At 41.3% G+C, this 15,976-nt stretch overlaps 1 non-coding gene across 1 annotated transcript; it reads left to right on the top strand.

Annotated features, from left to right (window-relative positions):
• The first annotated feature begins 1,159 nt into the window (after positions 1–1,159).
• On the top strand, positions 1,160–1,234 carry Trnaa-agc. Its single transcript has one exon. It is a non-coding gene; the product is annotated as a tRNA-Ala (tRNA).
• Positions 1,235–15,976: the final 14,742 nt, after the last annotated feature.

Here is a 15,976-nt window from a genome sequence, read left to right as displayed (position 1 = left end):
AGTTGTTTTTTTCTTTTTTTTTAATAGCCTTGAGTCGCTCTTCTTCAGTTTCATAATGCAATGATGCAATAGTTTCTGCTCTAAACTTCCCTATCCATTGTATTTTATCAGTCAACTTTTGTATTTGACACTGATATCAAACAACTGTTTTAATTACCAAAATTATAATAATTGACATTATACCAGTCCCAGCAAAGTTGATTATCCCTGCATTTAATTGTTTCATTTTCAATTGTAGAACTATACAGGGACCTAACTCCGTGCACTGTAACATTTCCCCTCTTTAACATGGGGAAAAACTTAAAAAAAAAAAAACCCACCCTAATTCTAATTCTGCCCCTTAAGAATTGTCAGTTGTCTCACCAGGTCTGCTGACGATGACAATGAAGTGTGAGGCTGACTGTTGCTGCATAGCATGGCCGTGCATAGAACGCAGACAGTGCACAGCCTGGCTGAGAGCAGCTGCAGCTTCTTGTTCATAGCAGCTGACCTGGTGTGGCAGTGGCCCAGAGGAGGGGGTCCAGGGGAATCCTGCAATCCATGGGGAAAGGGAGCTAGCCGCCTGAAAAAAGGACATGGGAACATGCAGAAGAAGTGCGTATGGCAAAATGTGAGGACACAGGGCCACCTGCAGGCCAAGCCAGCCAGAGGTGGGTGGCTATCACTGGTGTTTGGAGCTCAGGCACTGTGGAGTTGAGGTGGGAATGGGTGGCAGCTGGAGGCTGTGGTGGAGAGGCTGTGACAGGAAACTCCCAGACTCGTTCAGAGGGCCTGGTGTGAGGGAGGAAAAGCAGCCAGCTGGCACCCAGTGGCTGCAAAGCCAGGGGGGAGTGGCTATCGCATGATTTTGTGCCCCAAGTTGGACTCTAGATGATGCATTTATCTAATTATTCTTTATCAATACACACACACACACACACACACACACACACACACACACACACAAGTGCTAGAAGGAAATAAGCCAAGATATGTAGCAATAACTACCTCTCAGGCATGTGATTCTGTCCTTTTGTTATCCTGGCAAATTACCCGCATTTCAAGATTTTCTATGAGAATTTGTATTATCATAAAACACTATTTTTCCTTTGGAAAAAATTATCTCCTAGATAATCTTCATGCTATTAGTGTTTGTTTTTTTTTAATCAATCATCTAGGGGTTGGGGATTTAGCTCAGTGGTAGAGTGCTTGCTTAGCAAGCACAAGGCCCTGGGTTCGATCCTCAGCTCCAACAAAAAAGAAAGAAAAGAAAGAAAGAAAGAAAGAAAGAAAGAAAGAAAGAAAGAAAGAAAGAAAGAAAGAAAGGAAGAAAAAAGAAAGAAAGAAAGAAAAAAGCCGGGTGGTGGTGGTACATGCCTTTAATCCCAACACTCAGGAGGCAGAGCCAGGCGGATCTCTTTGAGTTCGAGGCCAGCCTGGGCTACCAAGTGAGTTCCAGGAAAGGCGCAAAGCTACACAGAGAAACCCTGTCTCGAAAAACCAAAAAACAAAAAGACAAAACAAAACAAAAATCATCTAGGCCAGTGGTTCTCAACCTGTGGGTCATGACCCAACCAGGGTTGCATATAAGATATCCTGTTTATCAGATATTTACATTATGACTCATAAAAGTAACAAAATTATAGTTATGAAGTAGCAATGAGATAATTTTGTGGTTGGGAATCACAACACAAGGGACTGTATTAAAGGGTCGCAGCATTAGGAAGGTTGAGGACTGCTGATTTAGGCAGTCTTATTCATGTATGGATTTATTCCGTACAAACATGTTTTGAATTTCTACTAAGTGCCAGCTGGTCCCTGGTCTCACAGAGCTTACAGATACTGAGTATGACAGATAGTATCAATCATAACTGTGACAAGTGCTACAATGAGGTAGAGGTACTGGTAGATTGTAGGTGAGTTAATGACAAGGGCCCAGGGAAACTGACATAGAAACCAAGGGCTAGAAGGATGGGTAGGTGACAGAGTGAAAGGCGAAGAATAAGATTTTAGTCCAGAGCAAGAACTTCATGGGGGAGGGTCTGCAGAAAGGTGTGTAAGTTCGTGTCATCAAGAACATACAAGATGGCCACTGGAAGCAGCCTAGAAATAGAAGAGGGGCCTGATCACACTGGCCTCCTAGATAGCATCAGTTACTATAGTCTCTACATAATAGCAGTGAACAGGCCGGGCAGTGATGGTGCATGCCTTTAATCCCAGCACTTGGGAGACAGAGGCAGGCGGATCTCTGTGAGTTTGAGGCCAGCCTGGGCTACCAAGTGAGTTCCAGGAAAGGTGCAAAGCTATACAGAGAAACCCTGTCTCGGGAAAAAAAAAAAAAAGCAGTGAACAACAAAAAAGGACTTTTATTTGGCAAAAGGTATATAAAAGTTATCATCTTCAGGGCTGGAGAGATGGTTCTGTGGTTAAAAAGGCCCAGGTTCAAGTCCCAGCACCCATATGACATTCTACAACCATCTGTAATTCCATTCCCAAGGTACCCAATGCCTTTTCCTGGCTTCCATGAGCACTAAGCACACATGTGATGCACGGACATACATACAGGCAAAACACCCATATACATAAACACATACTATTTTTAGCCATTGGAAGTGGACTTCAGTAGCCTCGTGTTTTATGTAGTAATCACCACAGCCATCTCTAGAGTTCGGGTGGTTGCTGAAACTTGAAACCAAGGATTCCCACATGCTAAGCACGTACTCTAGCACTAAGACACACCTAAATGTTTTCACCACTGCAAACTGAACCTATGTAGCCCTTAATGATTCCCCATTCTTCTCTGCCCCCCCCCCAGCTGCTCCTGGAAACCATTCTTTCTTCTCTATGAGTTTGATCATTCAACTCTCACATTACTGAAATCATACATTATCTGTCTTCTTGTTTCTGGCTTATTTCAGTTAGCATAATGCCTTCAAGGTTCAATTTTGTTGTAATATGCAAGAAGGTTTTTAAACAGATGAATATTGTGATCATACTAGCATTTATTTTAGAGCCATCTGGATGAAGAAGAAAATAGGTTAAGTGAAACCAGCAAGGCAGGTAGAACACTGGTGGAGACTACTACATTGAAGACAGCAGAAATGGTTGAAGAGAGTAGAGGTCAAGACGTTTTCTATTATTTGAGGCTATTGTAAAGGATGTTGCTTCCTTGCTTTCTTTCTCAGCCCATTTATCAATTGTATATAGGAGAGCTACTGATTTTTGTTGTTGTTGTTGTTGTTGTTGTTGTTGTTAATCTTGTATCCTACCATTTATGTAAGTAAACTGCAAAAACTCTGGGTTTGGTGTCCCGGGTTTCGGCACCAAATGTACGTAAACTGCAAAAATTCTGGGTTTGGTGTCCCGGGTTTCGGCACCAAAATGTTAGTAAATTGATGGCTGAAACTGCAAGGAGAGAGTTCAGCCCTAGAGGGCGAGATATCCCGGACACCTCAAGCTACTTAGAACAAGAGCTATGCCCTGAAAGTGTCCCAGGCACCTGAAGCTGTTTAGCCCAGCTGTGATGGCTGGGACTGCAAAGAAACAGCCCAACCTTGGAAAGGAAGGCTTTCTGATTTCTCAGGAGAGTCAGGCCTGGAACTGCTTCAGCAAGGAAGGGTTTCCTGACTCTTTGGGAAAGTCAGGTTATATCTGGTGTGATGGGGGATGGTCTCCCTGCAGGACACAGCAATCTTGCTCCTCTCCTGGAGAGCCACAGGCTCTGGCTCAGTGTTACCAGCTCTTTCTCGCTCAGTCCACTATGGGACGTCCCAGCAAGGCTCTTCTGTTCAGCTCCCCCTTGCTCAGTCCACTATGGAACATCACAGCAAGGTTCTACTCAGCTCCCCCTTGCTCAGTCTACTAAGGGACGTCCCAGCAAGGTTCTTCTGCTTACCAGTCAATGAAAGTCTTCACCCAATACTCTTTTGAGAAAGAGGTTTATTTGGGAAGGAGGAGTCCAGGAGAGTAGCTGCCTCTACCATGGTGGAGAGCACAGCTACAACTGACTGGGCAAGGCAGTTTATATAGGATGTCTAGGGGGCGGAGTCAACTGTGATTGGTTAGTTTTTCTGCCCAGGGATTGGCCAGTTTTGTGAACAAGGGGCAGAGATGGCCCTGATTTCAGGGCCAAACTGTGTTTCTTTCACTGGACTTTCTTAGCTTTTTGACACTACCTCTAAGGCCAGGGCACATTTCTTTCACTGACTCTGATTCTAGAGGCCAAGAGTGTTATTTTGGTACTAGTTTCAGAGTCAGGGCATATTTCCTGGGTTCTGGGGTTGGGGATAAAGTGTTCATTTCTCTGGCTCAGGTCCCAAACACAGGCTGTGTTTCTTTCCCTAGTCCTGGCCCTAGGGCCAGGATTCTACTGTCCTGTTCTGTGATTGGTTGATTTCACAAGTCAGTTGGACAGGGGCAGAGATGGCTCTGATCTGAGCTAAACTGTGTTTCTCTCACTGGCCTTAGCTTTCTGATACTACCTCTAAGGCCAGGGCACATTTCATTCACTGACTCTGATTCTAGGGGCCAAGAGTGTTTCTTTGGTACTGGTTTCAGAGTCAGGGTATATTTCCTTGGTCCATTTCTCTGGCCCAGGTCCCAAACACAGGCTGTGTTTCTTCCCCTGGTCCTGGGCCCTAGGGCCAGGATTCTGCTGTCCTGCTCCGTGATTGGTTGATTTCACAAGTCTGTTGGACTGTGGCAGAGATGGCTCTGATCTGAACTAAACTGTGCTTCTCTTACTGGCTTTATCTGAGCCATCCTTCCCTAATTCTGGGCTCCAGGGTCAGGGTGGGTTTCTCTAGCCAGCCCTTTTTTCCCTACAATTTAACTAAAGGTGTTTATCCAATGTAAAAGTTCTCTGGCAGAATTTTTGATGTCCTTATGTATACTATCATATCACCTGTAAATAATGATACTGTGAGTTTTTCCTGTCCAATTTATATTCCCTTGATTTTCTTTCGTTGTCTTATTGCTCTAGCTAGAACTTCAACTACTATATTGAATAGGTATGGAGAGAGTAGGCAACCTTGTCTATGATCAAAAACACAAGTGACAGCTCATGCTGGAGAGGATGTGTAGAAAGGGGAACACTCCTACATTGCTGGTGGGAGTGCAAACTTGAACAGCCACTTTGGAAATCAGAAAACTAGGAATCAATCTACCACAGGACCCAATACCACTCTTAGGTATATACCCAAAGGACATACAATCATACCACAAAGACACTTGCTCAACTATGTTTATAGCAACTTTATTTGTAATAGCTAGAATCTAGAAACAACGTATATGCTCCTCAACCAAGGAATGTATAAAGAAAATGTGGTATATATACACAATGGAGTATTACTCAGCTGTTAAAACAATGGCTTCATGAAATTTGAAGGCAAATGGATGGAACTAGAAAAAAAATCATCTTGAGTGAGGTAATCAAGACCCAGAAAGACAAATATGGTATGTACTCACTCATAAGTGGATATTAGCTATAAAATAAAGGATGACCATGCTACAATCCACAGACCCAGAGAGACAAGGTATCGAAGGGGGTTCAAGGAGGGGGCACCAAGACCTCCCTGGGAAGAAGAAATAGAAGAGATTTTGTGAGTGGACTACAGTTGGGTGGGGGTGCTAACATGAGCAATCAGGTTGTGGGGGAAATGGAGGGGGGGAAGAGTACTGAAAGAGACTACTGGAAAGGGGGTACCTTTCAGGGTCAGGTTAAAACCTGGTGCAAGGGAACCTCCCAGGAATCTACAAGCATGACCCTAGCTAAGAGTCCTAGCAATAGAGGGTAAATAAAGTATAAATGTGCCATCTCCTGTGACTAGGCAAGATTTCAAGTGGAGGGAGTAGGAAACCAATCCAGCTACATAACCTTTGATCTACAGTGTGTCCTGCCTATGGGATGTACTGGGGTAAGGGCAGCCTAGAGATTGAGGGTGTGGCCACCCAATGACTGGTCTAGCTTAAAACCCATGTCAGGAGAGTAAACCGACCCCTGATATTGCTGGATGACTCGAAGACCTAGGTTAGGATAGAACCAAACATGAGAGGAGGAAATAATGTCAATGTAATGATGCCTAACACTATTCTGCTCTACTCATAGACTGGTGCCTAGCCCAATTCCCATCAGAGAGGCTTCATCCAGCAACTAATGGAAACAGATAGAGACCCACAGCCAAACATTAGGCAGAGTTTGGGGAATCCTGCAGAAGAGAGGAAAAAGGATTGTAGGAGCCAGAGGGGTCAAGGACACCACAAGAAAACCCACAGAATCAACTAATCTGGGCTTGTGGGGGCTCACAGAGACTGAACCGACAACCATGGAGCCTGCATGGGACTGACCTGGGCACTTTGCATATATGTTATAGTTGTGTAGCTTGGTCTTCTTATGAGACTCCTAAAAGTAGGAACAGGGGCTATCTGACTCTTTTATTGAAACCCTACTCTTCATACCGGGTCGCCTTGCCCGGCCTGAATAACTTGTGGGGAGGTGCTTAGTCTTACTGCAACTTAATATGCCGTGTTTTTTTGATATCCATGGGAGACCTGCCCCTTCCTAAACAGAAATGGAAGAGGAGTAGATTTGGAGATGGGAACAGAGGGGGTGGAGGAGGGGAAACTGTAGCCAGGATGTAAAAGGAAGGAAGGAAGGAAGGAAGGAAGGAAGGAAGGAAGGAAGGAGAAGGGAAGAGAGAGAGAGAGAGAGAGAGGGAAAGGAGGGAGGGAGGGAAGGAGGGGGGTGTGGAAGGCCAGTTCCCTCTTTTTCCCAGGGTACTCTTGAGGAGAGAGGGATAAGAAATACTTAGAAAGATGGTGTGGGGAAGAGACAGAGAGAAACATAGGATAGTTTTGGGAGGGCCTGGATCAATATTCACTGGCCCCTTCTGTCTCTTCAAAGGGACTTTTTATAATAATGCCAAAGGGTGGGGCAAAAGACCTCCCCCTAGCACAGCCAAGTGCAGACCCTTCCAAACACCTGATAACTGTGCACATGTTCAACCCTCCTTTAATGCAGTCCTGTTGGGTAAAACAAGCTCAGATCTTACTAGGAAACCTGTGTGGGCCCCCACAGGAGGGAGGAGGGAGATATTTTCAGGAAGAGTCAACAAGTTGTGATGATATGTAGTGAGTGGGCAAGTGAAAATGAATGCATCTCCCAGAAATTCAGGATTAGAAATATTAAAAATATAGAATTGTGGGTTATATATAATATGAACCTGAATTAACTTTTGGACATATACAATTTGAACTGTCAGTCATGTACCCAAGGAGAGATATACAATATGGTACAAGATATACAGGTCAGAACTCAGGGAAGAGACTTTGCTAAGTGCTATACATTCCTAGGGCATCTGCACACATCATATAAATTACACTTGAGAACATGGGAATGGATGAGGATCTCTGACAGGAGAGAATGCATTGTGAAGTATGGGGGTTGGAAACTCCAACACCAATCTCAAACAAGCTCAAAGAAACTACAGTACTTAAAAGTCTCAGAAACTTAGCTTTTCTGCTTTTGAGAGAGAATTTATTTATTGTATGTGTGTTGTGTGTGTTGTTGTGTATATGAGTACACAAGCACAGAGCATGTGTGGAAGTCAGAGGACAACTTTGGATGAGGGTCCTCTCAAGTGCTTTCTACCTTTTTGACTAAGGTGTTTCTTTGGCCTAGAAATTACCGGTAAGCTAGGCTACCTGGCCAGTGAGCTTCCAGGGGTCCACCTCTCTCTCCCACCTGTCTCACCATTGCTGGGACTGCAAGCACATGCCACCTCATCAGGTGTCTACATTGGCTCTGAGATCAGAACTCAGGTCTTCACACTTGGCCATCTCCCCAAGCCCTGAAAGACAATTTATTCAGAACCACTAAATCAACATCAAGAAGAATCAAACATGTTTCTTAATATACTATTTAGCATAAAATATAATCTTTCAATGTTGGGTTATATTCAAAGGCAAGGGAGATCTCATTCTTTTTTTAAAAAAAGATTGTATTTATGTGTTATGTGAGTGTATAGATGTATACCATGTTTGTGCAAGTACCCACAGAGGCCAGAAGAGGGCACCAGATCTCCTAGAACTATAGTTAGAGTTGGTTTCAAGCTGCCTGATATGAGCGCCGGGAACAGAAGCTGAGTCCTCTACAAGAGGAGTACATGCTTTTAACTACTGAATCACCTCTCCAATTCTGAGCTCTAGTTTTTGAGGAAACTACTAATATGTCATTTAGGAGCATGCATATAGCTGAATTTCCAGATTTAGTTAGGTTTTGTCAGTGAAGACATAAGCAATCTGAATTTCTCTGCCTACACATAAAATGTATACACATAGAAAGCAGGTTAAATGTTGGATAGATAAAAAAAATGATGCTTTGGTTCAAACTCAGTTCCTCATATAATATTCATTAAAGAAAGTTTTTAATTCTTCACAAATAATTTGCATTCTTATTCTTATGATTTAAAGAAATTTATTTGCAGTCAGGTGTGATGGCACTTGCCTTCAATCCCACCACTCAAGAGGCAGAGGCAGGTGGATCTCTGTGAGTTTGAGGCCAGCCTGGTCTACAGAGTGAGTTCCAGGACAGCCAGGGCTATTACACAGAGAAACCCTGTCTCAAAAAACAAAACAAAAATTGTTATACTTATCAACCTTTGGAACTGAAACAAGCAGTAACTAGTATGTATATGAAATTTATAATGAAAAAGATGTATACAGAATTATAATGAAGTGAGGTTATTAGCCCCTCAACATTTATTTAATACATGGTTAATATACTGAAACTAATTATCAAGATAAGAAATCCTGAAGAAGTAATTCATTACCATGCCGACAAGCCTTAGAAGGTATGTAGAAGCCACACATTATTGTCAAAAGCAAAGCTCAGCTCCATATTGTGGACATTGTTGCTATCCAATGACACCAAGTGGCAGCAGGTTAGCCCACACCGAGGACGGGAGTGATGGTCCCTCAGCCTTCTCCTCCTCAGTAGCTCTGATAGGCCTGCAAGGCATTCTCTCCATCAAACAAACAACAAAAGTGACAGGAGTTGGTTACCATTTCCTGGAAGAATTTTCAAGAATTTATGGCAGATATCCAATTGATGATTTTAGATAAATCCAAGTTAATGCTGAATTGTTGCAAATGTCAGTCATTCTACTTCATTTGTTAACTATAGCGTTTGTTATTCCTGAATTCAGGCTTAGTTCTGAATTTTTCTAAAACGATGACTTCATAAGGACCTGCAGACAGTCAATGCAGAAGTTTATGTATATATTCTGTATATGAGTTACAGGTTGTATCTATAAGTTATTAAGGTATTTGAAATTTTTAGAAAGGTTAGTTATATTTAGAAGCCAAGACTCTAAATGAAAGCTTCTTCCTGTGCCCAAACAGTTAAAGTTTTAAACTTGTGTTTCAATTCAAGTGATTATTCATAAGGCTGTATGTGAAAAGAACTGAGAGATGATAAATTGGATTTGTTCCTTTGAATTCATTTTTGGAACTTTCTATAAAGAATATCAGTCTGAATTAATTTATATAAATATTTGATGTGCAAATATTAATATTTTAAATGGCAAAAGATAAGATTTTTAAAAATACAGATTGTAAAGGACATTTTTCAAGATATAATGAATGTGTTTGGCATGCCATCTCATGAGTGTTCTCAATTCCTTGTTAGATCATGGGGCAGGTTAATAATACCCTTCTCCTGGAGCGAGTCACCTCCTAATCCCCAGAACCAATGAGTATCACCTTATATGGCTAAATGACTAGACAGAATTAGATGAAGGACTTAAGGGTGGGGAGACTATCCTGAATGACCTAGGCAGACTTGGTGCACTTGGTCCTTTGAAGAGAGAAGCCCGAGTGGTAATTTGGCTACATATTAGCTACGTTGGCCTTGCTGGGCCCACGTGGCTGACACACTGGCCTTGCTGGGCCCACGTGGCTGACACACTGGCCTTGCTGGGCCCACGTGGCTGACACACTGGCCTTGCTGGGCCCACGAGGCTGACACACTGGCCTTGCTGGGCCCACGAGGCTGACACACTGGCCTTGCTGGGCCCACGTGGCTGACACACTGGCCTTGCTGGAACCATGTGGCTGACAAAACAAATTTAGGGAGGAAAGGTTTTATTGGTTTGTGGTTTCAGAAGCTCTAGCCCATCATGGTGAGGAAGGCATGGCTGAGCCCATCATGGTGAAAAGGCATGGCTGAGTTCATGGTAGCGGGGAGTGTGTGACTGGACCTCACACCAGGAGAGCAGATAGGAAGCAAAGAAGTGGCCAGAACTAGCAGTGGATATAGCCTTCAATGGCCCACTCTTAGTGAAGTACTAGCTAGGTCCCACATTCCAAAGGCTCCTCTACCTCTCCAAACAGTGTCACCAAACAGGGACCTTACTGTATAAGAACATGAGTTTAGGGGGAATATTTTAGATTTAAACCATAACAATTATATAAGAGAAGACAACATGACCATGAAGACATATTAGAGTGATGTAGTCACTGACCAAGGAATATACCCACCAAATGCTGAAATAGGCAAGAACACAGCATCCTCCAGGACTTCCCAGAGGAAAATGGCCCTACTGTACTTTGAAATCTTCCTAGTGTAACTGATTTTGACTTCTAGCCTCCAGAACTGTGGGAAAGTCAATTTGTTTTTAAAGGACAGAATTTCTGGTAACGGTTACAGCAACCATAAGAAACTAGCAAGAATGATTCAGTTGTATGGAGGTATATAAGCCGAGAAACTTATGTCCTAATTCTCAGTGGCATAAAGAATTATGACTTTAGGTAGTCAAAAGTAACTGAATACCACCCATGACTACCACCACCAACAACAAACCCATGCTAAGGCTTTAGCAATGAATAGCAAGGAAATGTAAATCAAGCATCACACGTAGCACACAAACAAAAAAGAAAAAGAATAAAGAAAACCAGAGGTAGTTATTTCTAAATGATTCTTTTGCTTAAAATATGTAAATAAGGTCAAAAGATTACTTTTCCCTTGAAATTTCTATGAAGCAGTTTTCTATTTATTCGCTAGGAAGAACTGGCTACAGTGTACTGGGAGAGTTCTGCATACTACTCTGAGATGCTGAACACCAGTGGCCTGCCTCCAGATACCCAGGTCCCACTGCAAAAATAAAAACTACATGAATAACCAAGACAGTACCTCCTCCAAGAATCTGTATTCCCAGGTAATCTTCCCTGGGGAAAGCAAGTTAGATGGCACACAAGACAACAAACTCAAAACAGAAATTATAAATATGTTCAAGGAACTCAAATGAGATATGAATAAATACCAGAAGGATGCCCCCCAAACACAAGCACACAGTTGAACAAAAAAAGACAATTCAGGATATGAAAATAGACTTCAATAAAGAGAAACTTTGAAGAAAATTCAAACCAACATAAAACTTTAAAGGTTCAGGAAATCAAATAAAAAGCTTGTTGGAAAGCCTTCTCAACGAAAGGAAGATTATCAAGATATAAAGAAAAGGTAAAGAAACTGGGTCAATCACTCAAAGAAAATGATAACTTTATTACAAATGGAATGGAATTTGGGGATGCTATAAAAGGACCAAAGCCAAGAATCACAAACCAGAGAGAGAGAGAGAGAGAGAGAGAGAGAGAGAGAGAGAGAGAGAGAGAGAGAGAAGAAACTCACATAAAAACACAGAAAATGTTTTCAACACAATCATAGAAGAAAATTCCTGAATCAAGGGAAAAGGTTGCCTATCCAGGTTCAAGAAGCATGTAACACCAAATGAACAGGCCCAGAGAAGAAATTCCCCACATCATGTAACAGTCAAAGCACTGAACGAACAGAACAAAGAAAGGATAAGTAACGTATAAATGCAGACCTATTAGAATAACAGTTGATTTTACAATCGAGATGTTAAAAACCAAAGTGTCTTGGACCAACATACTACATGTTCTCAATAGCCTAGCCTAGACTATTACACCCAGAAAGATGATCAGTAATAATCCAAGGAAAACAAAAACTTTCTACAATAAAAACAGGGTAAAGGATTTGTGCCCATCAAGCCAGCCCTCCAGAGGATTCTGGAAAGGATACTTCAGACTGAAGAGAAGGATAAACATTCCCAAAAGGTGACAGTAAAAGAGGAAAGAAACAATGTTAGGTCAGCAAATAAACAAAAAAGGGCTAAAAAAATAAACATAAAATCAGCAAATGACAGGAACCAGTACACATATTTAACAATAACTTTGAACATCAATGATCTCACTTCCCCAGTCAAAGGACACAGATTAGCAGACTGCATTTAAAAAAATCACGATTTATCATTTTGCTGCCACCAAGAAACCACCACAAAAGACAGAAATGTCCTTAGAGTGAACTGAAGGGTAAAGATGTTCTCATTGAATGGAACCAGGAAACAAGCAGGAGGGGCTTGGCTGTCCTAACATCCAACAAAGTAGGCTTCAAACCAAATCAGAAGAGACAAAAAGGTCACTTTGATTCATACTGATCAAGGGAACAATCCACCAAGAGGACATTACAATCCTAAACATGTATGTGCCAAATACATACACCCAAATTCATGAAGCCAATGCTACTAGACACAAAGCAACAGCTCAGCACCAACACAATAATAGGTGACATCAACATCCCACTTTCACCAACAGACACACTGTACAGATGAAAAGTAAGCAGAAATGGTAAAGCGAGATGACATCCTGAATCAATGGGCCGAACATGACTACAGAAAACTATACTTAAACGTCAGAGAGCGCACATTCTTCTCAAAAGCCCATACACCTTTAATTAAAATAAACCAATACTGAGACACAAAACATGTCTCAATAAATACAGGAAAAATGAAAGAACTCCTTGTATTTTATTTGGCCGTGATGGAATAAAGCCAGATTATCAACAGCAATACAAACCATAGAAAATACACATGATGTTGTTTGTGGAGATTGACTAATACAGTACTGAAAGGTGAGTGGATCACTGAAGAAGTAAAAAAGAAAAAGGAAAACTTACAAATTTGTAGAACCGAATGAAGATTAAAGCACAACCATGCCAAAGTCTATGGGATTCAACGAAGGCAGCAGCCCTAAGAGGAGAGTTTATAGCTCTTAAGTTCCCACACCAAAGGATCTGACAGAACTCAAATAAATATGTCTTAAGACCTTGGAAAAACAAGAACTTTCGAACAGTACTCAAAAGTAGACAGAATCAAGATCAGATCAGAAAACTATGAAATAGATATTCTAAAAAAATAGAAGAGTCAATGGCATGATGTTAGTTCTTTGAAAAGATTAATACAGCTGACAAACTTTTACCAAACTAACACAAAGAGCTAGCAAGAAAACCAAAGTCTATAAAATTGGAGATAAAAGAGAGACATTACAACAGATATCAGTGAAATCAAGAGGACTGTATGGGAAAACTTTTCTAAAATATTAGAAAACCTAAAAGAAATGGATAAACTTCATTCTTTTTTAAAAAGTATTTTTATTTTATGTGTATGAGTGTTTTGCCTGCATATATATATATATATACCATGTGTGCACTAGTGCTGAGGAGGGAGGCCAGGAGAGGGTGCTGGAGCCCCTCAACCTGGAGTTACAGATACTTTTCAGCTGCCATGTGGGTGCTGGGAACTCAACCTAGGTCCTCTGCAAGAGAAATAGTACTCTTACCAGATGAGTCATCGTAACTGATGAGACCATGGATGAATTTCTTAATGCACATGACTTACCAAAGTTAAGCAAAAAAAGAGATTACTTTTTAAAAACATGTCAATCTCAGCAACAAGACTGAAACAGCAATAAGAAGTCCCCCAGCTACACAGAGGCCTAGGACCTGCTGGCCTCCCCATGGAATTTTACCATGACTTTAAAGAAGAGTTCATATAGATGCTTCTCAAACTATTTCACCAGATAGAAAAGGAAGAATGCTTTCAAATTCTTTTTAGGAGTTCAGTGACACACTGATCTAAATCAGATCATACACACACACAAAGAAAATAATCTACCTGTGAACATAGAGGCAGAAAATCTCAATAAAATACTTGGAAACTAAATTCAAGAATACATAAAAAAAATATCACCCACAACATTCAAGTCAGCTTCATCCCAAAGTGCAGGGATAGTTAAGCGTCTGTAAAACCATGAATAGACTCAAGGACAGAAAGCACTTAGTAACCTCACTGGATGCAGAAAAGGCCTTTGACAAAATCTAACACCCCTGCATAATATACTCTTGGAGAGACTAGAGATGGAGGGATGGAGGGAATCTACCTAAATATTACAAAGTCAATACACAACAAGGCCACAGCCAGCATCCTGATAAACAGAGAAAAACTCACAGCATTTCTGCTAAACAAGGCAAAAATATTCTCTCTCCATACCTGTTCAATATAGTGCTTGAAATATTAGCCACAGCAATACAACCACAGGGTGTGAAAGCAGTACATTCACCGTGTGACCCAGCAACCTCTTCTTTAGGTATCTGAGAAATGAAGACGTGTGTTTACGTAAAAACCTCACAGGCATGCTTACAGCACCTCCACTGATGGTTTAAAAAAATGGAAAAAAATAGCAGTTAACTGAGTAACAATTTGTGGTACAACTAGATAATAAAATATCATTAAACAATCAATTTCTATCTATCTATCTATCTATCTATCTATCTATCTATCTATCTATCTGCTTCATTTTCATGAAACTTTAGTCCTTCAGTTTGAAAGTAATGGTAGAACAATTTTTAGCAATCTGAAATAGGGCCAATGAGATACAAAGGAATTTGCTGCCAAGCCCGATGACCCAAGTGTCATTACTAAGACCCACGTGCTAGGAGAGAAATGACCCCCAAAAGTAGTCCCATGATCTCAACATGTGGGCTCTCTCTCTCCCAACTAAATAAAATGTAATATTTAAAAATCTGAAATAAAAACCCCCACAGGAAAAGAAAGTTATTAAAATAGAAGCTCAAGATAGGGAACACATTCTCCTAGGCCGAGAAAAGGGCTGAAGTTTCGTGAAAAATGAGGCATTTAAAAATGTATGTGAGAGGTACCGCCTGTAATACTTGTTCTCGATCTATCTTCTCTGATAGGCTATGTGAAAGAAGGGCAGAGATAATATCTGACTTGCTCACCTCTGCATGAGCAGTATCTAAAGCAGTGCTCTGAACATACTAGATACCCAATAAGTACAAGATTAATTGACTTATTGCATATTATATCAATAGTCAGAGATACAATAACAGAACTCTAGGGAAAATGAAAAATGAGAAAGAAGAACCTTAGACTTCTTTTGCCTGCTCTTTATAAAGCTTCCCTATTCCTTCAAGGTCATTTAAAGTTACAGCTTGTCCTCCTGACTTTTCAGGTGTGTTGCATGAACTTTTCTTGGGGAGACTTAAACAAGGCCCTACTTACCCCAGATAGGGTGCCTGTGGCACACCAACATGTAATAAAAAAAAGAAGCCAATGAGTTTTGGAGCTTACTTGCAGAGCCTGGGTAAGGAGCTACTTACAAGAACATAGGGGACCCCCTCAAATAGCCTCTACCAAAAAGTATCATCTCAACGTGAATGATAACTTCACCATAGCTACATAGATGAAGTACTCTGCTTAACTAACCTTCCACCCTCTATGTATTATATCAAGTGAAGGGAATGTCAGGATCTCAGAGGAGAGTCCTGTCCTAGGTAGGGTTTCTATTACTGTGATAAAACACAATGACCAAAGCAGCCTGGGTCAGAATGGTTTACTTCATCTTACATTTCCAGGTAATACTCCATCACTAAGAGCAAGCGAAGACAAGAACTCAAGGCAGGAACCTGGAAACAGGAACTAGAACAGAGATGACGGAGGAGTGTTACTTACTGACTTTCTTTCCTTGGCTTGCTCAGCCTGCATTCTTATACCACCCAGGACCATCATTCCCAAGTGATCTGGACCCTCTCACACCAATCATTAATCAAGAAAATGCCCTACAGACT

The sequence above is a fragment of the Onychomys torridus genome, chromosome 2 (genome assembly GCF_903995425.1).
Source record: "Onychomys torridus chromosome 2, mOncTor1.1, whole genome shotgun sequence".
NCBI classification, from domain to species: Eukaryota; Metazoa; Chordata; class Mammalia; order Rodentia; family Cricetidae; genus Onychomys; species Onychomys torridus.
Note: the sequence above shows the minus strand (reverse complement) of the source record. Positions and strands in the feature narration are given on the sequence as shown.